Source organism: Halictus rubicundus, unplaced genomic scaffold (genome assembly GCF_050948215.1).
Source record: "Halictus rubicundus isolate RS-2024b unplaced genomic scaffold, iyHalRubi1_principal scaffold0025, whole genome shotgun sequence".
NCBI classification, from domain to species: domain Eukaryota; kingdom Metazoa; phylum Arthropoda; class Insecta; order Hymenoptera; family Halictidae; genus Halictus; species Halictus rubicundus.
This window is the reverse complement of record NW_027488566.1, coordinates 1,361,718-1,387,364: the sequence shown is the minus strand read 5'-3', so window position 1 is coordinate 1,387,364 and position 25,647 is coordinate 1,361,718. Positions and strand designations below refer to the sequence as shown.

The 25,647-nt window shown below is 48.6% G+C and overlaps 1 long non-coding RNA gene across 1 annotated transcript in view; it reads right to left on the bottom strand.

Annotated features, from left to right (window-relative positions):
• The window catches only part of LOC143363148 (uncharacterized), an 839,400-nt gene that overhangs the window by 492,489 nt on the left and 321,264 nt on the right, over positions 1-25,647 (bottom strand). Inside the window, exon 2 of the long non-coding RNA XR_013083758.1 lies at positions 2,789-3,142. This is a non-coding gene — a long non-coding RNA (uncharacterized LOC143363148). The remainder of the gene's footprint in view (positions 1-2,788; positions 3,143-25,647) is intronic.

The window sequence follows — 25,647 nt, the reverse complement described above, 5'->3', positions numbered from 1 at the left end:
GCCGGAAAACGGTCTCTTTGGCTTTCCGCCGTCATCGCGAAAAGATCTACGATCTGTGCCGTTTTTCTAGCCGCCGATACCGACCGCCCGATCACGACCGGAATAGTTCTTTTGCGGCGCCGAGAAGCCGCCCGCCGAACACGACTCGCGAGAGTATTTCTATACCCGCGAATTTGTCAGCGCGAGTGTGCCTAATTTTCCGCGACCCGCGAACCCCGACATACGCCGCTGCGTACTGGACCGCCTGGAGAGCCGACCCGAACGCCGAGCGATCGAGGACCGGAACCAGGGTAAGTAACCTTCTTTCCCGTCAAACCCGACGTCTCCGCCTCCACCCTACACCCTCGGAGAGCGAACCACCCGCGACCGGCGAAACGCCGGCCGTCCAGGGGCACGGTCTCTCCGTCCGCCGAGGTTGCCCTGGTGCGGATACGCCGCTGCGTACGGCCATGACCCCGCCGTGACCTGACACGCGCGCGAGACCCGAACCGCGACCGCCGACCCCCGAAAGGCGAAGCCGGGACAGTGACGAACATTTAGAAGAGTCGTGTCGTTAGTCACCCGTGCCCGACCGTCCGTGTCCCGCCGTAACCCTCGCGTTATCCCGCCGCGAACCTTGGCACGGCGAGCCAAATTCGGCCGCGAGGAACCGTTGTACGAGTTCCGCCGGGAAACGGACTCGTTACAACGTAACAACCTAACCAAATTATTTAAAACAAAACACTTGTCAACTACTCCGTATGACCCTCAAACCAATGGAGCACTCGAACGATCTCATTTAACTTTAAAAGATTACCTTAAACATTATGTAAAACCAAATCAAACAGACTGGGACGATTATTTACCTTTTGCCATGTTCAGCTATAACACGTCATTTCATAAAACAACTAACTACACACCATACGAACTACTGTTTGGATTTAAAGCATATTTGCCATCATCTATCGTCCAAGAACCCAAATTCCATTATACCTATGACGACTATATTAAATCCTTGCAATACAAATTAAATACATCATTCAAAACAGCACGAGAAAATATAATCAATTCAAAAAAGAGAAGTAAAACTTACTATGATAAAAAGGCTAACCCACAAGAACTTAATCCGGGCGATCTAATATGTATTTATAATAAACAAGGAAAGGCCAATCTATCAAAGAAACATACAAGATTATAAGAACATTTTCTGATAAAACAGTAGAAATTGAAATAGGCACACGCAAAAAACGATACCATACCAACTTATTGAAACATTTTGTTTCAGATGCGGACCCTTAACAATTTAATCATCTTCCTCCTCCTTTTTCCTTACGTAGTATGCTATATTTATAACAATACTCCTCATAACCTATCGAGTGGAATATTTTATAACAATTTAGGCGAAGCAAAGATCGGTAAGGCTACATTAACGCTACTTAGTTACGTAAATTTCACACATTTAAATGAAGCATTTGAAAAGGCAAGGCATCATTTCCTTCAATCACAAGATCTCTGTACATTGGTATCAAAAGAATCGTCAAAAACTAGTTACGCGAACTTTCACTATGAACAAACATTAAAAATAATAGAAGATCAATTATCTGATATCACTGCGAAAGATGAAATGCTACACCATATAGTGGGCCAAAAATCACAATTTCGTAAACGTCCTGTGTGACAACAATCCCAACCACATGGAGGATATAGTACTACACCAAACTGGAATACTTCAATTGGAACCGTCCTGTAAAGGATACACGGATCTCTTCGTGTTGGAAACAACCAGCAGCTCAAGTCGGAACATATCACACTATGTACCAAAACTTGACATCACTACCGATGATTGCTGTCTCCTCAAACGAAGATTCAATAAGACGGTCCTGATCCAATTAACTCCGGTCAAATTAACGAACATAGACTTGCCCGAATTAAGATATGCCAACAAAAAGCTAAGCGACTTTGATAAAATAGTAACGGACCAATTGAATAAACCATTTATAGTGCAACATACCAAATGGTACACTATTGGATTATCGGTTATCGGAGCGATAATATTTTTAATGGTCTGCATGAACTGTTGCCGTTGGATCGGTTGTTTAAATTCGTTGAAATGCGTATTTTGCTTTACAAAAAATCCGCGTAATGGCGATACCATTCCTCCGATGATAAAAAACTTTGTAAATTGCAACTTCCAATCCGATGTACACTCGGAACACAACCTTACCCGGGATTTGGTCTCTTATGATCGAAATCGAGACGTCGCCCGTATAATATACACCGTTCCAGAAGAACCACAGGGAGACGCTCAATCAGCACGAACCCGAGGAAGAACCCCATCACGTAGGAGCACTACACCGTTGTAAATTGTATATAGTCATTTGTGTTAATTTATTTATATCCAATAAGCCATACATTTTTTTTTCTTTTTCTACTTCTCACTATTCTATCTTATACATATATTCTAGACCTCTCGAATAATTCCATATTTATACTTTACTAGCTGGTTCACATATATCATTTTTACTCCTCTAGCTACTGCGAAATATCTCATATGTTGATCTTAGCAAGTAAGCACCTATGTATATCGATCTAATAATCCTTTACTTATGTACACTTTTAGTTCTAACAAATTCATTCAAATATTGTAATCATTTTATAATTACGTTACTCAATTGTATTTCATTATATATTCATTTTGTATTATGTTTTATTATTAGTTCCGCGATTTAATTCTAAGACATTGCGTTCATCCTATTGAAGACTCCTTTTCTCATCGTCTTCAATTTTAATGGGGGGAGGTGTTGTATACCCGATAACCCTAGGCTCTAGTTAAACACCAACGCATCATGATAATCATGCCATAGACACGTCAGCCAAAACCCTTGAATCATCAGAACCAAACAGACCCTTAGACTTTGTCTCTTCCACGTCATCCTTTCCACAACAAGCCTTTTCTACTCCCTTCCACATTTTCCTCTCAAAAGCTACATATATGTAGCAGCCCGTCGAAACAGAGTCAGAACTTCTTCTTGCATATTTCAGTGCAGAAGGTTAAATCGTTGTACCTTAAACTCGCCACCGTGTATACACTTAAATAAAACTCTTCTCGATTTTATTATAAACTGTTGTACCCGATTTCCAAACCCGGAATCCAACACTATTACTGTTGCTTATTAGAAGTTACTTGTATTTATTAATATTTAAATATATAGCTTATGCTATATGTTTATTTCTGTGATATATATAGTAATAACTAGAATAATATTTTATCGACGCGATATTGACCTTTTCTTCAGCAGATTAAATCTACGTATGGTGACTTTTACCAACTTACTATGTATATATAAACTATATTGTAATGTATTCATTTTATAAACTAAGGTATACTTATTTTTCTTATATGTATTGTATACCATACACTGTATTGTGACCATACACTTGTCAGAGTAGCAACCTAACCTATTACATAACATGGCCATATCACTCGGTGAACCACTTGTAAATCTATATTGAACTAATTTTATGTAGCCTAATTTCTTAATAATAAGATACTTAATATTGTGCATATGGCGAGTAAATCTTTTTATTCGATTAAATTTGTCTACTTAACGATTTTAAATTTCGAGCACGTGGCTTTGTACGAACACGTGTCAATGCACTTCAACACATTCAATTAACCTTTTAAACGACTTTTACGGGGTAAAGACCACTCGCACACGTTTTGTTATTTATTTCACTGCACTCTGCGTATGATTACCACTACTGACTGTTTTTATTTTTCTGAATTTCATGGATTTATCTCAGTTTAACTTCACATTCACGCACGTGGCTGTAATCTGTCGAGTACGTGTTTGACATTATGTACACATTATTTTTTTTAACCAAGATTAGAACGTACAGCTTAATTGTTTTTTATGAAATATGTAACTAACATATAAATCTGATATACAAAATCTCTAATTAATATAAATTGAGTATAATATTAATTGTAATGATACGTACACTCTGCACCACGAGAGAACCGTACCGTTTCGCGCAGCTCGACTGGCCGCGGAAGGCGCTGCGAACCTCACAACTCCCACTCCACCATCCACTCCCCACTGTGACTTTCATATACGCGGTGTGCCTATTCCTACCTATTCCTATTCGCACTATTCCTACCGACACTTCACGTATACCTATTCCTACCGCGACCGGTCAAATGACCGGTCTTTAGCACAACTTATATTTTTTAATATAGAATGAAGATAATAGCCAATTTGACAGTATAAAAATATAGTTTCTTTTATTTAGGAGTATATAATATATATTTTATTCGTTTTCACCGCATAATATTTCGTTTACTATACCCTGTTTGGCCTGATGTTCCCCTAAAAATATTATGAATAGGTGCTCTTCCAGGATTAGACCCTTCTTTTACTTCTTGCCAAACAGTTCCGTCTACAGCAGTTTCGAAGACGTCTAGGCATCTCCTTCGGCTATGATTTTATTTATTTTACAGTCATAGTAGATAAGACGGTGTAAGAAAATCCGAGGTTCTGGACCGCTTCGGATACCAATCAGGCAAATAAACACCGCGAGGCCGATAGGCGAGCGAGAACTGTAAACACTTTGAAGGGCCGTAAAGCAGTCCCTGGAAGGCACTTTTCGGCTAAAATCATGCCACAACTGCATTACGTTTCGTTTGTAACGACTTTATAGTTTCGGAATTGAGTCTTTGAAAGAATACTATTACAAAAAGATATAAATCGTTCTACCGGTCAAATGACCGGTCGTGGTAGGCTAGACAGACTACAAATTTTTCTTAGAAAATAAACAATAAAAAAAGAATTAAATATTGAAAAATGTATTATACACATATTTTAGGAAACGTCGTGAAGTTTAAAGGCGATTCAATTACGTTGTATATAGGAAATTCTAATCGAAATTTTAAAAACGATCATTTGACCGGTTGCGGTAGGAATAGTGTTAATGAAACGGATTAGCATGGAAGTATAGGGTATAGGAAATCGTGACCATTTGCATATATAATGAAATATCTAATTAAATATTTGAAATTTTATTTAATTGCAAACATAATAAATAATCTGTACATTATGTACACACATTATTATTAACATTCACATATGTTTACTATTTACAAAAGACTAGACTATTTACAAAAAAACACAACTATTTACAGACTAGACTACACTATTTACAAAAAAACACAACTATTTACAGACTAGACTACACTATTTATAAAAAAACACAACTATTTACAGACTAGACTAGACTACCCTGAGAAAACTCAGGGGGGCAAAATACCTGTCAACAATCGATTTAGCAAACGGGTACTGGCAGGTACCACTGGCAAAAAAGAGCAGACCGGTCACCGCATTCACCGTTCCCGGGCGCGGGCTGTTCCAATTTAAAGTAATGCCATTCGGGCTACATTCAGCGCCAGCAACATTCCAACGGCTACTGGACACAATAATCGGCCCGCAACTCGAGCCCCGGGCGTTCGCATACCTCGATGACATAATAGTACTCGGGACTACATTCGAGGAACACCTGACAAACCTACGAGAGGTACTACAACGCCTACAGCAAGCAAACCTACGAGTGAACACAGAGAAATGCCGGTTTTGCCGCACTGAGCTCCGCTACCTCGGACACCTGGTCACACGAGAAGGGGTCAGAACCGATCCGGACAAGGTGGAAGCTATCCGAAGCGTACCAGCCCCAACAAACATCAAAGGACTACGGAGATTCCTGGGGATGATGTCCTGGTACCGACGATTCGTGCCACGCTTCGCAGACACGGCCGAACCGCTACACCGTTTACTGCAGAAGCGCCAGAAATGGCACTGGGGAGAAACCGAGAACCAGGCGTTCGAGACCTTAAGAACGCAACTGGCCACCGCACCGGTCCTAGCCTGTCCGGACTTCAATCAACCGTTCTGCCTACAAACCGACGCAAGCCAGAACGGCCTAGGAGTAGTCCTCACCCAGGAGGTGAACAAAGAGGAACGGGTGATCGCGTATGCAAGCAGGACACTAAACAAGGCCGAAAGAAACTACTCGGTCACCGAACAAGAGTGTCTTGCAGTAGTATGGGGCATACGGAAAATGAGACCATACCTGGAGGGGTACAAGTTCACGGTCATCACCGATCACCAGGCACTCAAATGGCTGCAGCAGATGGATAACCCATCAGGAAGACTAGCCCGCTGGGGCCTCGAACTGCAGCAATACGACTTCGACATCCGTTACCGCAAGGGAGAGCAAAACTTGGTGGCCGATGCCCTCTCCCGCCAACCAGAAGTGGCGAACACACTCGAACCACCCAAACTGCCGTGGTATGAAAGAGTAAGAGCCACCGTAAGGGAAGATCCCAAGAAACTCCCGGAATACAAAATACACCAGGGAAACCTGTACCGCCACATACCGGACAATGCGGGACTAAACACCGAATGGGAGTGGAAGCGCTGCATCCCGACAGCCGAAAGGAACGAAGTATTAAGGAAAATGCATGACGATCCCAAGGCAGGACACCTCGGAAGGGCAAAAACACTGGCCAGACTCGGCCAGCGATACTTCTGGCCGGGAATGAGACGCGACGCAGCAATATACGTCCGTCGCTGCCTCAGCTGCCTAAAATACAAGGCACTGCAACAGGCACCAGCCGGGGAAATGTTCTCCACCCCGGCAATAGCTCCGGGAGACGTCATAACAGTCGACCTGGTAGGCCCGCTCCCCCGAACCAGCCAAGGATACAGCACGATCATCATGCTGCAAGATAAATTCTCGAAGTGGACCGAAGCAAGACCACTCCGACAGGCAACCGCCCCAGCAGTCACCAGAGCACTCGAGGAACTCATATTCCTCAGACATGGATGCCCCCGGGTAGTCATAACGGACAACGGACGGCAATTCGAAAGCCATGAGTTCCGTAAACTCCTCCAACAATATGGAGTAGAACACAAGAAAACGCCGCCGTATACACCACAGTGTAACCCGGTAGAGCGGACAAACCGGGTAATAAAAACAGTGATAGCCCAAACCACAGACGGCAATCACCGAGCCTGGGATCGCAGCCTAGCAACCGCAGTGTTTGCGTACAACACGGCCCGGCACGAAGCAACCGGATTAACACCAGCATACTTAACGTACGGCCGGGAATTACCGATCGAGGGAACAGACCGCCCTCCCGCCGAAACGTACCGAGAAAATACCACCTACAAAGACCTTCAAACACGAGTCGACACCATAGGGCGATTACACGAAGGTCTAAAAATAATAAGTAATAAGTTATTAAATATAAGGCGTAAGGAATTAAAAGCGTAAGAAAGCACAGGAATTAGAAAAACTCAAAATAGGGTCAAAATAGGAACTCCAATAAGTTATTAAAAAATGGAAAAGTAATAAATAAGAAAAAACTCTAAGGGGAATAGATAAGAGAGAGTCTAAGGAACAAAGGGCCCGAATTTTGTAAGGTAAAATGTTTTCAGGGAAAAATTTATAACAAAAGGAGCACGAAAAAACAGCTCCCAAGGGCGTAGAAGGGCCGGAGGACCTCCACGAGCAACGAAATTGCATAGTTGAATTAAGGACCTAGGGATCCAGATATTCCGAGAATTGAACTTTCAAAATCCTGAAAAGAGAAAAAATTTTTATATTAATAAAGTAAGGGGAAAATTAGAAAAGTAAAGAAAAGCTAGAGGGGAAAAGATGGAAAAGGGACCAAGGAATAAGGGGTTAGAAGTTCATAAGAAGGAAAGGTGAACGAAAAAAGTTATAAAAAAAGGAGCACGAAAAACTTGCTCCCAGGGACGTGCGAGGACCGACGGACCTTCACGACCGGTATAGAACATAAAATCGAGTAGGGGATCTGGGGAAAGAGATTTTTCGAAAATTAAAATCAAGAAATTGCATAAAAAATAAAATTACAATAATAGTGGATAAAGGAAGCTACAGGAGGCTTAAAGAAATTTGCCGATTCCAGATGATAGAAAAAGGCAGAAATCAATAAGAAAATCAGTAAGAAAAAGAAAAAGAACACAAAGGTTTCTCCCGGGGAGGGGGGGGGGGGAGGGCAGAGGAAACCCCACGATCGCTGGGAGGAGTTCTGTAATAAAAATGCAGGCAAGAGGTAGTAAGGAAAGATGACGGTTCAATTGTCGGAAGACAAGAGATATGAAAAAGGAAAAAAGAAAAATAAAAATAGAAACATATAAAAGGTATATTGGTATATATTGTTACGAGCCAGGGCTGCGAGCAACGCGAGAGGCCGGCGAGGGGTTGTTACCCCAGGAATATGTTTTCAATTTGTTAGTTAAGTACGCTGATGTTTCGAGTAAATAAATGTTTACAAGCCCGTGGTGGACAGTTTGAACATTTAATTTAAAGTACATTTTATTTCTTCACGAATAAGCAAAGGACTCAAGCGCGTATAATTCCATAACGCTATTTCCGAGCGCTTCAAGTACCTACAACACGAAACTTCAAACTGTTATATCTCATCATGTAAGTATCTGACAAAAAAATGTTTCAGACAAAATTGACTTGTTTTTTCCGGTAGAATCTAAATATGTAACATTTTATAGGGGGTTCCATTTAAAATTACAAAGGTACCTCCCCTCCCCCGTTAAAGGGGAAGGGAGGCCACTTCACGTTTATGTAGTCAGAAAGGCCCTTCAGTTCCATGGAATTTAAGACTAAGAACTTTAAAATCGATGACATAGTTTTCGAGATATTGAGCTGTTCAGAGTTATGTGGGCCACCCTGTATATTTAGGTATTCAAAAAAGCGGTGCAAGATCCAAAAGTAGGGACGATAAACGAGATAAACCGGCGGGAAATGAGAAAAGAAATAGGAAACTAACTGGTTAAATGAGTAAGCGAGTAAATGTTTAAATAATAATGCGAGAAGGGAAAATCAAATGGCGAGAACAGACGAGGTAAAGGGGGGGGGGGCGAACGACCCCATAAAAATAAAATAAAAGTAAGTTGGAAATGCGAAATTAAAATGTAAACGAGGTGGAGCCAGGAAACTAGAAACGAGTTGATCATGAAATTATAAAGTAAGAACATAAAGCTTGAAAGTATAGGGATTAAAATTGAAGTTAAAATAAAAATTAAGGGTAAGCAGAAGGAACGTTGTAAGAAACGGAGGGAAGAGAGTAGAACTGATTTTCAGCAAATGGTAACGTACTCTGTTTGAAACAACCGTTTTTATGGCTCCTGGCGATATTTTCGGCAAGAACGCATAAGGTTAACTGGAAGGGAAATAACCCATGGAACAAACAAGTCGAAAAAGGAAAAAAGAAAATAGAGAGGACGTGCGATACACTCCGTGACTAACGGCTACGGAAGGTGAAGGCAGACGGGGGGGGGGGGGGCAAAATATTTAGCGCTTAGAAGGTTACGAAGTATATAACCGAATAAGAGAAAATGTAAACGGTAAACGACTAAAATCAAAATTGAAGCAAGGGAAGGGGAAAACCGCGACTCCAACGAACCGGGTGTGGAGAATATTCAAATTAGATAGATGTGGAACGCGAAAGAGTGCGGTACATAGTCATTAATAGTAAATGTTTAGTAGCTAAAACTTAGATGGAAATGCAATCGATCTAAGTGAATATAAAATAGAAGCGAGTTCTGGTAGAAAACTAAAGAGTGAAGTGATAGAAAGTCTTAAGTAATTAATATCATTATCTTAAAAACGTGAAACATAGAAGCAGTAGAAATTAGAAGTGTAAATTGTGAAGAGAGAGGTGTCTGTTAAAAGAACTGCATCCGGGCACAACTGTCCCCGCTTTCCGCGGTCGACGGTTCAGCCCGTCAGCCTCGCCGAAAGGGCTAATAATCTCGACTCCGAGGAGAGAGGAAGCCGTAGGTGTGAAAGGCGAAAGGAAGCCGAAAAAGGGAAAGAGAAACGGAGGGAAACGTGTAACCGTTAGGCAGGGTAAGACTTGATAATTTATTTTTTCGCGATAAGTTAAAACAAGTTGCAAGTTTTGTGATAGCTGACACCCGTGCCGATTACCCGTGACTCGACGAAAATAAATGAGAAAGTTGCTTTCAATATAAAAAATTTTTAATTAAATAATAATATTTATGAAAGTAACAGGGGGCCGAGCGCGGAGACTCTTGTACTTTTATTAAATTAAAAGTTTAAATAAGAGGTTTAAGACCCGTGTCTACGTTAACTCTCCCCCCATACAGTGTCGTGAAAGAAATAAAAAAAAAAAAAATATCGAAAGAAATTAAATAATTAAATTAGTAAATTGGAAGTTAAAGAAATAAATAAGCAAGCGTGGCTAGTGCGGGAGGATAAAGTTTGAAGGACACACCTATCTCTTCACAGTCGGTTAATAAACAAATTAAAAACGTTTCAGAGCAGGGATAATTCAAGAATAGAGTAGGGACAAGTCAATTTAAATATAAATTTATTCAAGAACATAGAAAAGATACAGCTTCCTGAATATAAGGGCATTATTATTATTAATATTATTCGTACAGACAAGACAGATTGCAATAAAAAATTTTAAATATCAATTATTAAATAGTAAATCGAAATCAAAATTAAAATTAAAATTAAAATTAAAATCAGAACAGAAATTGAAATAGTAGAAATTTTCATAAAGCACATGTTCAACCTGGAGCCTCACGCGAAATTTAGGGATATCAACTGAATTTCATTAATTCGCAAGGTGGTCGAGAGATGCTCTAGGAATTCCTTCCTTAGTGGGAGAATCGGTAGAATAGACGGTATTTGTTGAAGAAAGTTGAGATTTGTATTAAATAGCTCGATTGAGCAGTCTAAATATATTCTCAATAAAAAACGATACAAAGAACGCACGAGAGGTTTTCGCCTTCGCGATAACAAAGCGGTACACGCACGCGGTGGTTACGCAGTCTCAAATAACGCACCGCAAGTGTTACGAAAATCTCTATCGGAATCGAGAGTCACGGAGAAACGAGACAGAATGCACGGAATCGAAAATGACCGAAAGCTAAGTTATGCGCCTCGCTTGGCCTAACGCGTGCGGTTCGATCTACGTCTAATACACGACTCGTCTTCGCGGTAACGCGCGAGCACACGCGTCGCCGGCGAAATGACGTCACACGTCACCGGTACGGCTACCGAATTTGTCCGTTTCGTCGAATTCAAAACGTCTCCAACGGCAGAACGTACACGGAGCACACCAAAACAAACAGTTTTCAGTTCCCCAAGGATTCCGTGTCAAACCCGTTACGTCCGTGCCCTACACTACATACACAGTGTGTCTAACAGCACAAGAACCTGAATTAATTAACAATAGTTAGAGGAATGACATTCAATACAGATAAACAGCTGGGAAGAAATTCTTGAAACTTCACTCACGTAGTATGAAGGGGGCAAGGATCCTCTGCAAATAAAAGAAAAGAAAATTAATTAAAAGAAGGGAAAATAGAGTTTGAAAATAAAGTTAAACTATTTACCACTAGGTCTCGAGTAGCAATAACTGATAGATTTGAAGTGCCGAGAGACTAAGTTCGAAAGTATAAACAATTACAACATTCGAACATAGTCATCCGGCAGGAAATATTCAAATAAGTACGTGTATATAGATGTAGAGAAGAGAGTACATAGGTTTAGAGCATAGAGTATAGAAATTAGTGATAAGTATAGATACGAAGTAGTAAGGAAAAATAGGCAGATCGGGATTAAAATTTATATATAAGTATTTCAGAGGGTAAGGAACAACCAAGGGGTGAGAGGGAGAAGTCTACTTCCCCCTGTTGAAAAATTTCGAATATCCCCACTCCCTTACGAGATATCGGTAGTAGAAGGCCTATATCTGCGTCCGGCGGGGAAAGGGACCGGAGGGACTCGGAGTACCCTACCTGGGCTTTACAACGAGCCGCCACTCGAAGAAACCGGATAACTTTGATTTTTAGTGCATACCGGGTGTCCGGAAAGGCGCCGGTACAAAAGAAAATTCTGAGGACGTGATCTTGTGTGGGGGTGGAATACCGGGAGGGTACCTGTGATAGGGGAACGAAAGTTCCCCCTGGTGGAGGGACCCCCCTCCCCCTTCCCCTCCCGTTCTCGAGATAAGGCCACCCTTTGATAGAAGGGGTTAATACTCGGAAAAACGCAGTGCAGGCCGATTGATCGGTGGTCCTAGGGCTATCCGATACCGGTATAAAAAGAGGGGGGTAATTATATAAAAACCCCTGTTCCCTCTTGCGTGAACTTAGAAAAATTAAGGAAAAGTTAAAAATTATGGTCGTCTAGGTAAAAGTAGTCGGTAGATTGAAATATTTAAGCGTTTAGAGTAGGATATAACATTATAATAGAAAACTAAAATAATTTAAAATAAAATAAATCGGACCGCGGCCGTTGGAAACAGCGGTGTCGGCGCCCGGCGAAAACAATGTCGCCGGTGTTGATAGAATAGGCCGAATAGGAAGTGCAAAAGAGAGAGAAACATAGGTCGCGTCGCCTCGTCGGAATGCAGCCGCCGCGCTAGAAGGTATACAGTCTTAACTGGTCGAAACGCGTTCGGAGTTCTCGCTTGTACAACAGCCACGCTGGCGTTTTACCGGTCGTACAGTGAGGTGTGCTGCGATAGTCAAATAAGAAACTGTCCACTGCCACTCTCACGCTTTTCCCCCCTTGAACAATCTTCGATACCTTATCCTTAAACGTACCTACCAAGTTTTCCGTGGCTCCGTTGGTAGCCGTATGGTATGGCGGTGAAAAACTGTGCTTGACACCGTGCCTTTCCAAAAATTCTTTAAATTCGGCTGATATGAATTGCCTTCCATTGTCTGTGACTAGATGATTTGGCAACCCGTGTCTTGCGAATAGTGTTTCCCATACCTTAATCAGCGCGCTCGCTTTCGTGTTCTTTCCGAAATTAATGACCTCCGGCCATTTTGAGTACGCATCCACGACTACCAAGTACATATCGCCGTAAAACGGCCCTAAAAAATCTGAGTGAACGCGCTCCCAAGGTTTCTCTGGCCAAGGCCATGGCGTCATTGGTGCGTGTGGTGGCGTTTTTTGGTTTTCTACACACACTTTACAGCTTTTTGCTATTCTCTCGAGATCCGAGTCGATATTTGGCCACCACACGTACGATCTCGCCCACGCTTTCATTTTTACTATCCCTAGATGTGACGCATGAAATTCGTCAATCAGAAACGACTGCAAGGATTCGAGTATAATTATTCTGTTGCCCCGAAATAAACACCCATCCTCTAACGCGATTTCATTTCTTTTGGTAAAAAAACTGCCCTCGATCGCTGACGCGTCCTTGCACTCGTTTGGCCATCCTAACACACAGTATTTCATTATTTTATTAAGCAACTTGTCCTTCTTCGTTTCATCTGACACTGCTTGCCAGTCTAAGTTCGTTATGTTATTTTTTACATGATACACTGGCGTAAAATCCGAATCGATCACATTAGTACTGTCACTAATCGGTAGACGCGATAATGCATCACAATTTCCGTTTTGTTCGGATTTTACGGTCTCGATTTTGTACCTGAAACCTGACAAGAAATATGCCCAGCGCTGCAGCCTCGATGCTGCTGTTAATGGTATGCCTCGTTTTGGCCCGAAAATTACTTCTAGCGGCTTATGATCAGTACGCAATATTATGTCTTGGCCAAAAACAAAATCGTAAAATTTCATGAAACCAAAAACAATTGCACTCGCTTCCTTATCTATGATTGCACGGCCCCTTTCTTTCTTTGGAATCAGCTTCGACGCGAATGCTATTGGCCTTTCTGAACCATCCTTGTATTTGTGCGATAAGATCGCTGAAAGCCCGTAGTCGGACGCGTCGCAGGCTAGCACCAACTTTTCATTTGGGTCATAATGCGCGAGTACCCTTGGCGATATCATTTCATTTTTTACCCAACAAAAAGCCTCCTCGCATTGCTTATTCCACTCAAATTTTTCTTTACTAGCGCAGTCAAAAAGAGGCTCGAGTTTGTCAGCTCTATGCTCTAGAAATCTTGCATAAAAATTAATTAAACCCAGGAATGAGGCAAGCTGTTTGCTGTTTTCTGGCCGTGGTGCCTCGTACATCGCCCTCACCTTGGATTTAGCCTTGTGTAAACCGTTTCTATCTATTACAAAACCTAACACTTCTATACGTTCTTTGAAAAAGTCACACTTATTTTTGTTTAGTCGTAAACCACGTTCTTCCAACCTTTGGCATACCCGACGCAAATTTTCCATATGCTCCTCATTCGTAGTTCCCGTTACAAAAATGTTATCGATGTACGCAATAGTGTTGGGAACTCCTTGCAGGCATTCATGCATAATTTGTTGGAACTCGCCCGGCGCTGGTGCTGTACCCTCGGTCATTTTGGTATACCTAAATAGTCCTACGTGTGTTGTGATTGTCAATAAATTTCGTGATTCTGCATTTACGGGAATTTGCATGTACGCGTGCGGAAGATCGAGTTGTGAGGTCGTTAAACCCTTTTGTAGTGTATTAAAAATGTCCTCAATTTTAGGAAATGGGCATTTAGTGACCTCGATATGCGGATTGACTGTTACTTTAAAATCACCGCAGATTCGAACCTCACCATTCGGTTTCAAAACTGGAACTATAGGTGTAGCCCAATCGCTTGACTCCACCGGCTCCAGGTGACCTAGCCCGACCAACCTCTCGATTTCCCGCTCAACTTTATCCTTCAACGCAAAGGGCACATGCCTAGGACGTAACGCTACCGGCTTCGTGTTTTCTTTTACATGCAACTTGATTTCCTTTTTATTGTACAACCCGGGTGTACTGCCGAACAATTCTCCGAATTCTGTTAATATTCTCTCTTTCGCTTTTCTTACATCAACGTTTTTCACCGCTTTAATACTGTTGTTTCCAGTAATACCTGAAAAATTTAATGGCCAAAGTCCGAATTCCGCCAGCCACTGCCTTCCTATCAGTGGTGGTCCATTTCCACGCAACACCAAACTGTTCAAATTTCTCTTCTTCTTTTTTAGTCTGACTTGCAGATTTTTTAATTGACCTAGCGGCTTCATAGGACTTTGCTCATAATTTACTAAGTTTGTAAATGCTTTATCTATTTTGCAATCCTTGAAATATTTGTCTAAACATTTTTCAGATACTACTGTAAAGTATGTGCCTGTGTCCACTTCCATTGAGACTACTTTACCATTGATTTCAACGTCTACGAATTTCGGATCCGCTTTAATTAAATTGTAACAGTAACTTACATCATCTATATTCGCGTTAATCGAATAGAACTCTACATAGTTATTTGTCGTCGTGTCGCCGTCCGATGAATCCGGCTCAGCTCTTTCCTCCAGGAACTGGTTGGGCGTCTTCGTTCTGCTGGACAGGCATGCCTTCCGTAAATGCCCCCTCCTTCCGCAGCCATGACAGGTCGCACATCGGTGTCTGCATTTGCCTGCGAGATGCCCGGCTTCACCGCAGCAGTAGCACTTCCTCTCGTTCTGATCCTTCTCGTTATGTGTTTGCCAGCGGTTTTGCCCATACCGTTTCCCCTTGGCGTTGTGATTGGCCTTGTGTTCCATCGCGAATACCTCTTCTTTAATGTTGCTCCTTGTCAATGTTTTCTCAGCTCCTGCCGCATTTTTTACAGCGCTTTCTCGTGCGAGCGCTACTTTCCAAGCGTTTTCGAATGTCAAGTTTGCTACTTTGAACAACTCGATTCTCGTGCTTTCGTCGTAAACTCCGCAGACGAACTGGTCACAGAGGGCGTCATCGAGGTTTTGAAACTCACAGTGCAGTGACAATTTTCGCAGTCTCGCTGCGAACTCAGCTATCGACTCGTTTTCACCTTGTTTCGCCTTGTGAAACATACACCGCTCCATGAGCTTTGAAGGTTTCGGATTTATGTGACTTGACATCAACTTAACCAATTCCACATAGTTTTTCGTTGCAGGCTTGGCTGGAGCGCACAAATTCCTAAACAAGATATAGGCTTCTTCATCCACACTTGTCAATAACATTGCGGTTTTCATGTTTTCTTCAATCTCTCTCAACTCGAAATGTAACTCGAGTCTCTCCGTGAACGCCTCCCAGTCGTCTGTATTTAGCTTGAACTCGATCTTTAGTTTGCTCGCCATGTCGTCGCTGTCGTCTGACTCGACGGTTTCACTCCCCGAGTTCCTTTATTACCGACCGCAGTCGGCTTCACTTGTTCACTTTCTCGCGGGTATTCAACGACCACGTTTCCGGTTTTTGCCTTCTCAATTTCTTCCCGCACTAGCCCGACGAGCTTTTCTCTCAAATCGTCTCGTTTATCGCTATCGTCGCACACAACACCCCGTTTTCTTAGCTCTTGAATTAATTCTGGTTTCAGCAAATGTCGTGCTTTCCCAATCGTCAATTGTCCCTCCGAATTTCCAATGCCGTCCGCGGTCTTTTCGATTTTTTTACTCATTTATTGGCGACACTACGAATGAATGTTCGGTTTCTTATGGCCCGATACCCATTATACGTATGAAGCACACTTGTTTACGAAAACACGTTCGTCGGGATATCACGCACCGCTGTCCGCCGTTGTGGATGACTTTGGTCGACCGCACGCCGCGTGTTCGCACTACCGCTCGGCTTTATCGCTCCCGGAACTTTGTTCGATTACGCACCTGAGCATCTGATGACTCCTCCCGTGCCCAGGTGTCAATTCCACTCTCTTGTGTGTCGTGAAATACACCGTACCGTTACACAATATAGCGGTTCTCCGCTAACCTATAAACTGTGCACGTGGCCGCTTGCTTCCGGCACGTCTTGCCGTGTTCTTCTGTTGCTGCTTTCTTATTTCTTCTCCGTTGCCTCGTCGCCAGTTGCTACGTATTGTCCTGAGGTAGTCGGGACCGTGGGTGAAAGGTGACGAAGAAATAAGAAGTGTTATTTTATTAATACTCGCGTTAATACTAGCGTTTACTCGCACGTGCGCTCGCGTGGCTCGTCGTCCAGAGAGTGCCTTCCCGCCGCGCGGCAGCGTCGCGCTCGGAGCAGTCCGGCGAGGCGAGGCCCGCGTGAAGTTAGCGACCGCGATATTGTCGCTGTGCGAATACATCACAAAAAGCAAATTATAAAACAGGATTATAAGTGAAATTGGATTTAAATACAGGGAAAACACTGGTTTAAAAAAAAGGGTTGGGGTTAGGGTTAGGGTTAGGGTTAGAGTCATAGGGAAGACTCCGGGAGCTGTGGGTGGACCGAGCTGGGGCTCGGGATGCCCAATCCGAAGGCTCCAGAAATGGGGACACCGGGCGGGTCCCTCCGCCCGGGGTCTTATAGCGTAGGCAGTGGGGGAGGTTAACCCCTCCCCCGGGGTATGATGATAGCTGGGAGGTGTCCTGTTGAGTACTCGCGTGATCCAGGCACCTCCCTTTTAGCTTAGGTGGGCGTGGGTTTTTAGTGGGTACCCCTTGGGGATTTCCCCCAAGGGCAGTCCCATATAACCCCCGACCCTCCTCAGGGAGTCGGGGTATGCGTAAATCATTTTCCCACGAAAAAAAAAAAAAAAAAGGGTTAGGGTGGGGTCCGAGGACCTGTGGCCTCTACAGTGGGACCAGCTGTCCCACTGTCGAGCCGTTCTCTCTATTTGAGGGATGTCACAGGTCTAAAGTCCTCTCGCTCCACCTCCTCGTGGTGGACGTGTGATGTGTGAGGCGATGCCGGCGGGATCTTCGGATCCTAGCAGGGCCTCCCATGCCGGTAAGGCTCACACGGAGGGATGAAAACCGCGGGCTCTGTGTCCTGCGGGTAACGACCGGGGAGGTCGCCGCAGGGCCCCATACCGTAAACCGGTGGTCATGTTTTACCGGAACGGGGGGCTTGCCTTAATCGGCCGGCCTGCGAGGAGGATAAACCTCTATAAAAAAGTCTCTATTCCCAAGCTATCGTAAACGTGGCGAGGGGAAACTCCCGGACTAAGCACCGGGGGTGGGCGGTGGATGCACCGCTCTTTAGCGTTTGTACACCTCGGGATACCTGCCGACCTCCCGTTGTAAATAGGCTTGCCTGGGTAGTGGGGGCTCTGCCCAGGTGGACGTTGCTTTTCCCGCCATACTCGTGGGATCAATTATGGATTGCTTTGATAATAAAAATGAAGAGGTTAAGGAGGGGGAACCACACCCGGAAGTGGTGGAGGGGGGAGCTGTGGTGGCACCAGTGTCACCACAGGTTATGGGGCCACCGGCCCCAGTGGATGGGGACCGGCCCAAGGCCAAACCGCTGAGGGGATTGGCGGGACGCGGCGGGCCCGACGTGGAGGAGGACCGCGTGTCGGTCTTGTCGGTTAGGTCGACCAGGTCGGCCATGTCGGCCAGATCGACCCCCTCCACCAGCGGCGCGGGCATGAAGCGCCCACTCACCCCGATTCCGGGGAGGAGGTCGCCGACGCCGGATAAGAGGGATAAGCTGGACGGGGACGTGAGGTCCTACCAGCTCCCGCGTCCGGAGGTGAGGGGCCTACTCCCCGGCGAGCTGACCGCCCTCCTAGTAGAGCTCGCCAGGGAAAACCGCGACGTGGCCGACAAGAGTCGGAAACTAAAGGGCACGATCGTGAAGGGTTTCCGGGACTCCTCCGAGCTCATCGAGGAGGTAGCGAACGAAATCGACCGCAGGGGCTTCCCGGGGGGATGACCTGCGGCCGGCTCGGACGATCGGCCCCTCGCGGACCCCGAGGCCGCCTTCCTGCGGGGGCGTTGCGCGGCGCTGGAGAGGGAGTTGGCGGAGACCCGCGACACGCTGGAGGCCATCAGGGGAGAGCTGATGGCCGTAAAGCGGTTGCGGGACGCCCCTCCCCTGCCGGCGCCGGCTGTCGTCGTGGACACCGCGGCACCTCCATCGGACCTCATGGCCCAGATGCGGGCGCTGATGGAGGCGGGTCTTTGCTCCATCCGCCAAGAGATGCGGGTGGAGCTCCGGCTTGCGGTTGCGGCCGTTGTCCCGGCTGCGGGGGCGAGTAAGCCACCCCGCCCGTCACCTCACGTGCCGCTGGACTCGCCGAGGCCTGCGCCTGCGCCTGCGCCGCCGGCACCTGCGCCGCCGACGCCGGCCCCTGCCCCTTCCCCGATGAAGGGGAAGAAAAAGAAAAAGAAGAAGAAGGGTAAGAAGGCTGGGGAGATCCCCCAGCCTTCGGTTACCCGTCCGGCGCCGCCCCCCGCACCGAAGCCAGGTCTCCCGAAAGAGGAGACCTGGGCCGAGGTTCTGGGGAGGAAGGCCAAGGCTGCGGCCAAGGCTGTCGCCGCAGTGGCCGCCGCGGCCGCAGCGGCCAAGGCGCCGGCGGGCGCCCAAAGGAAAGGGAAGGCCGCTGCCCCCGCGAAGGCGGCGGCCAAGGTAAAGGCTCCCCCACGATCAGCGGCGGTGACGATCACCGTCCCGGAGGGGAGCAAGGCCTCCTATGAGGAGGCCATTAGGAGGGCTCGCCAGGGCGTCGACCTCGACGCCCTGGGCATTGGGGCCCTAAATTGGAAGCGTGCGGTCACCGGGGGCCTCATCATCGAGGTCCCTGGTGCCGACGGGGGCCCCAAGGCCGTCGCCTTGGCGGCCAAGATGGCTGCCGTCCTGGGGGGGATGGAGGTAAGGGTCTCCAGGCCCGTGAAGAAGGCGGAATTCCGCCTCACGGGCTTGGAGGTGGCGGTTACCCCCCAGGAGGTAACGGAGGCGGTGGCGAAGGCCGGAGGCGCGCCGCCGAGTCCGTCAGGGTGGGTGAGCTGAAGGCTCCGCCCAACGGACTCGGCACTGTTTGGGTGCAGTGCCCGGCCGTGGCCGCGGTGGCCATCGAGAAGGCCGGCAAGGTGCGGGTTGGGTGGTCCACCGCCCAGGTGGTAGTTCTTGCTCCACGGCCGCTCCAGTGCTTTCGCTGCCTGGCCCTAGGCCACGTACGGCAGCGATGCACGGCGGCGGTCGACCGCAGCGGTCATTGTTACCGCTGCGGGGATGCATCCCACCGGGCGGTGGACTGCAAGGCCCCTCCGCACTGCGTGGTGTGCGCGGCTTTGGGGAGACCGGTGGGACACAAGGCGGGGAGCAAAGCGTGCTCCCCGCCTCCCAAACAGAAGAAGGGCGCAAAGGGGGTGGGCGGTGTGGCGCCCCCCCAAAGCGCGAAGAAGGGGACTGCTGGGGAGGCAGTAGCCGCCCCCACACCTCCACTGAGACAGTGGAAATGGAGGTGGAGGCAGTCCCCAGCGGGACGGGGGGTAACGACCCCCCGCCACCCGCACCGGCGACTAAGGAGGGGACCAGCGTGAAGGCGAATTAATGGCTCATATACCGCGCTGGTCCCCTCTCCCGGTACTCCAGGCCAACCTCAACCACTGCCGCCAGGCGCAGGACCTAATGGTCCAGTGCCTGGAGGAGTGGGGGGTTGGCCTGGCCGTCGCCACGGAGCCGTACAGGGTCCCGGACCACCCACACTGGTCCGGGGACGATGACGGCTCCGTGGCGATATGGTGGCGTCGCCACTCGGCGACTGTGCCCCCCTGCTCCGTGGTCGAACGGGGCAGGGGGATGGTTATGGTAAAGTGGGGAAGATTTCTGGTCGTGGGGTGCTACAGCTCACCCAGTTATGACTCCGCCGAATTAGGGATGTTCCTGGACCGGCTGGGGCTTATGATAGCCCCGTATATAGCCGGTCCAGTGTTGGTCCTGGGGGACCTCAACGCGAGATCCTCCACTTGGGGTAACCCCGGGACCAACGCCCGAGGCGGAGTCCTGGAAGACTGGGCGGAGGGGATGGAGCTCCGGTTGTTAAACCGGGCCTCCGTGCCTACGTGCGTGAGGTGGAACGGTTGGTCGATTGTGGACGTGTCGTTCGCGACGGCCGCCGCCTCACGCCGTGTGTCCAACTGGCGGGTCTGGAGTGGAGAGACCCTGTCGGACCACAGCTACGTCCTGATGGACGTGGCTGTGGTCTCGGACTCGCCATTGGACACGCCCCTCCGACGTGGCACCCCGTCAGCGCCCAGATGGGCGCTGAAACGACTGGACGGGGACCTCCTGAGGGCCGTGATTATCGGCTCCGCCTGGCCTTCGGCCAGGGAGCGCGAGGCAGACGAGGGAGCGGCTTGGATCCGGGGCACGTTGCAGATGATCTGTGACGTGGCGATGCCCCGGGTCCGAGCTCAGCCCCCGAGAAGATCAGTTTACTGGTGGTCGGGGGAGCTGGCCGAACTTCGCAGTTCGGCCGGCCGAGCCCGCCGCCAGTATGCCCGCGCCCGTCGCCGCCATTTTCTGGGCGGCGACGCGGAGCAGAGGGTAGCCGAGCTGTACAGGGAGTACAGATCGGCGGCCGTGGCCCTCAAGCGTGCGATTGCCGCTGCTAAGGCCAAGGCCTGGGATGAGCTCCTGCTCACCCTCCGTGACGATCCGTGGGGGCGCCCGTATAAGGCGGTGCTTGGGAAGCTCCGCCCCTGGGCGTCCCCGGTCACGGAGAGGCTAGACCCGGAATTTCTGGGGCGCGTTGTGAGTACCCTCTTCCCCCCTGTTGATGGGTACGAGGGGCGGTGGGAACGCGCCCCGGATCCGACCATTGAGTGGTCGGACGAATTCCGGGTTACCGAGTGGGAGCTGTACCGGGCCGTCCGGGAACTCCGGGCCGGGGGCAAGAAGGCCCCTGGCCCCGATGGGGTTCCCGGTGGTATAATGGCCTTAGCTCTGGAGGTCCTCGCCCCGGCGTTCAGGAGCGTCATGGACGCGAGCCTGCGCCGGGGAGTCTTCCCCAAAGAGTGGAAAAAAGCGTGCCTGGTTCTCCTCCAAAAGGAGGGGAAACCCGCAGAGTCTCCCTCTGCATACCGGCCGGTTTGTTTACTCGACGAGGCGGGCAAGCTATTCGAAAGGATAATTGCCGCCCGCTTCGTCGAGCACCTGTCGCGGGGTAGTCCCGACCTGAGCGACAGCCAGTATGGATTCCGGAGGGGGCGCTCTACAATTAACGCCCTGGAGCGTCTGCGCCTCCTCCGTGAACGGGCTGTCGCTCGGGGCGGGGCGTTGTTGGCAGTGTCGTTAGACATATCTAACGCCTTCAACGCCCTGCCCTGGAAGGAGATAGTGGGGGCGATGGAGTATTTCCAGGTGCCCCCCTATCTCCGGAAGGTGGTCGGTGACTACCTCCGCGACAGGAAGGTGATGTTTACCGGCCGGTATAGCATCGTGCACACGAGGGAGACGCACCGCGGCGTTCCACAGGGGTCGGTCCTCGGACCGCTCCTGTGGAACTTGGCTTACGACGCGGTGCTGCGGGTTGTCCTCCCCCCGGATACGGGTGTCATCTGCGTAGCACCCCGGTATATGCCATGGGGGGGGGGACTGGGGGAGAGCCAGGCACCTGTGTGAGGCCGCCCTGGACCGCGTAGTCGGGCGAATCCGGAGGATGGGGTTGACCGTGGCCGCCGCAAAGACCGAGGCGATCTGGATGTACGGATCGCCTCGGCCGCGGCGGCTACCCCATGGTCAGGACCTCCGGATTCGTGTCGCTGAAACCTCCGTCGAGATCGGGCCCAGGATGAGGTACCTGGGCCTGGTCATAGACGGCCGCTGGCGATTCGAAGAACACTTCGAGCTCCTCGCCCCCCGACTAGAGAAGACGGCAGCCGCATTGGCGCGGCTGCTGCCGAATGTCGGGGGGCCGGATTTGAAAGTGCGCCGCCTCTACACGGAGGTGGTGCGGTCTATAGCCCTGTATGGGGCCCCCGTATGGCACCGCTCGCTCGAGGCCAGCACGCCCAGCCGCAAACTTTTAGAAAGAGTGCGGCGGCGGCTGGCCTTGCGGGTCATACGGGGGTACCGCACCATCTCCACCGAGGCGGCGGGACTCCTCGCCGTGATTCCACCCTTCACTGTGGTGGCGGCGGAGCGGGCGAAGTTATACCAGATCGCCCGCTCCTTCCGCCGCCCGCCGGGGGTGGAACTCACGCGCGAGGAGGAGTTGGAGCTCGAGGGCCAGAATCGCCAGGCCCGGACGGAAAGTCTTTCGGAGTGGAGGGCGATGTTAACGCCCTCCACACGTCCGATTGTCCGGGCCATCCTGCCAATATTTTATATATGGTGCAGGAGGCGGGGAAGGTTGACCTTCCGCCTCACGCAGGTGCTCTCCGACCACGGTTGCTTCGGAGAGTACCTGCACAGAATGGGGCGGAAGCCGTCTGCGCAGTGCCACAGCTGCGGCGAAGATGTCGACACGGCGCGGCACACTCTGGAGGAGTGTCCAGCTTGGGCTGAGCCGCGCCGTGTCGTTAGAGCCGCGGTGGAAGGGTGGGACCTCTCGCTGTCGACCGTGGTCGACCACATGGTCGACAGCGTGAGGTCGTGGAAGGCGGTGGCCTCCTTCTGCGATGATGTTATCAAGCAGAAGGAGGCCGCCGAGCGGGCCCGGGAACGGGACCCGGGCTCCGCGAGGCGTATTTGGGCGCGGGGACGACCCCCGCGCCGACGTGTGCCCCCCGGGAGGGGGGCGGAGAGGGTAGGGAGGGCGCGAGGGTCTCCCCCGCGTCAACGTGCGCCCCCGGGGGTGGGGGGCGGAGTGGGGTTGGCGCGGGGAGTTTCCCCGCGCCCTGAGTCCGGATTGGGAATGGATGCGGGAAGCGCGAGCGGGAGGCGGGAACCGAAAGAAATGTTAGAGAGACGTCGCACGTGGATGGACAACCGTGATTTATTAATTTTGAATCGCGTTAACTAAAGCGGCCGCGCAATCGAGTCGAGAATGAGAGCGATCCCGAATGGCTATACAAAAGAAAGTTACAAGGATTGGGCGCGATACAAAGCGTGTTAATCGGTCGGTTGGTAGAACGAATCTAAGTGGACGAGGTAATGCGAGCGATTAACGGTAGTCCTCGGTAGTCACGTGATCATGCGTCACGAACGCGATACCGGGAATCGCCAAAAACACGGGCGCGGCGTACGTCGGATTGACAGGAACGTGAATCCTGGGTACGGATAACGCGGTGGGGGGGGGGGGGGGTTGTGTTGAGGACTGTATCGGTCGACATCGACGTCTTAGAACGAAGTTACATCTATGCTTAATCCTAAACAGATACCTATTCGGCATCGTTTTTGAGTGGGCCGAGACCATAAAGCGGTCGGTCGTGTAGCGATATCTTTCGAATATGACATGAAAACATCGTCGTTTTATATCGCACGAAAACTCTAGTACGTAGATTGTAATAAACATTGTGTTTTGAACAACACAGATCTCTCAATGTTCTGAGAGTTTTCTGCAAGTTCAGAAAGAATTGTGTGAAAGGAGAAAGGCCGACGGATCGGGAAACGCAAGACGGAAAAGGAAAGCACGAACTTGTGATACACCGATGGTCGATTGTACAGATAGACTGCGTCGATCGGCCGTTATCGCGATCGCTCCTAACGCCCGTCCCCCGCGCGTCCCGCGAGAGCCAACAAGCTGCTCGATCCACCTTGGGACTCGCGGGGCTGCGGGGAGGAACGTAGGGGCGACGTCGCGCACGCGCCGTCGATCCAGTCATCCTAGTCATTTATTGGAATATGTATAGACATGTATCGGAAAATATATACGAGTTTTACAATTGCTAGTGCATGGAATTATGCTTTTCGTTATTTTGTGTTTGTCGTCAATTCGGTGGCCGTAATCCCCTCCTCGCAGAAATCCCCAACACATTGAATGTTTTTGAACTAAACGACTGTCTTTCCTTGTTAGCTAATCGGAACTTCCTTTCTGGATACGCCTCGTATATTCGTACTTTCGCACGTGACACGAGCGCATAAAGATCGCCGGTGCACTGATAAGAAGAACAGCCGGTGACCACGGTGGTCTTGATATAACAAGAGCGTTAACCCAGCACACGAAGACGCGTCCGAGGATCGTGGGTAATTGTGGAGGTAGCGGGGGGGGGGGATGGCGGAAGTCTCAGTCGTTCTTTTCACCCAACATCAATGAAGTTTGTATCTAGCGCATATGGCGCGTGTGTCCAGGTTGAGTTAGTGACGGGCGGGCTGTCGCCAGTGTGTGCCAGCTGTTTCACTACTAGCCCCCCGTCGAATCCGCCCTTTCACAGCCAACCACCACCCACAATCTCACCCTCCGATCTCAGCTTTAACAATCTTGTATGACGCGGGCCGATGGACCTTTGCTCGTGCGCCGCACAGTGGGCAATTTGGACGAAATCGGATTCAAAATCAAGGAACTTTCGATAGGAATGCGGTAGAGCGATGAAATTTTTTTAAAATGAAAGCTGAAACTTAGTAGAATATGGGAAAAATAGAGAGATTGTGGTCCGAACGTTTTTTAACCTCGAGAAAATTCGTTAAACGCGCACAAATTCAAGAAAATGTTAGTTTTTTCAATACCACGCCCGGAAAAAAATTTTTTCTAACATGCTATACATCATTTCCCATAGATTTTTTTACGCTGATTTCAAATCTGGTCTCAAAATTTGTCTACGACCTCAGGATTTTGCAAAAACTAGATTTTTGTGACGAAAAACTAATGAAGTCATTTTTTCGTGAAAATGATTTTATAACACTCTAGTTTGAAGGTATATTGTATTTTCATATATAAAATTCAATAAAAGTAATAATAATGACGTATTTGAACGTTTTGAGTTACTTACGGAACATGAAGCGCTTCACATCTCGTCACCACGTGACGTATCGCTGTTATTGCTACTGGCACTTTCGGCAAACTGTCTGTGGTTGTAATGTAGTAT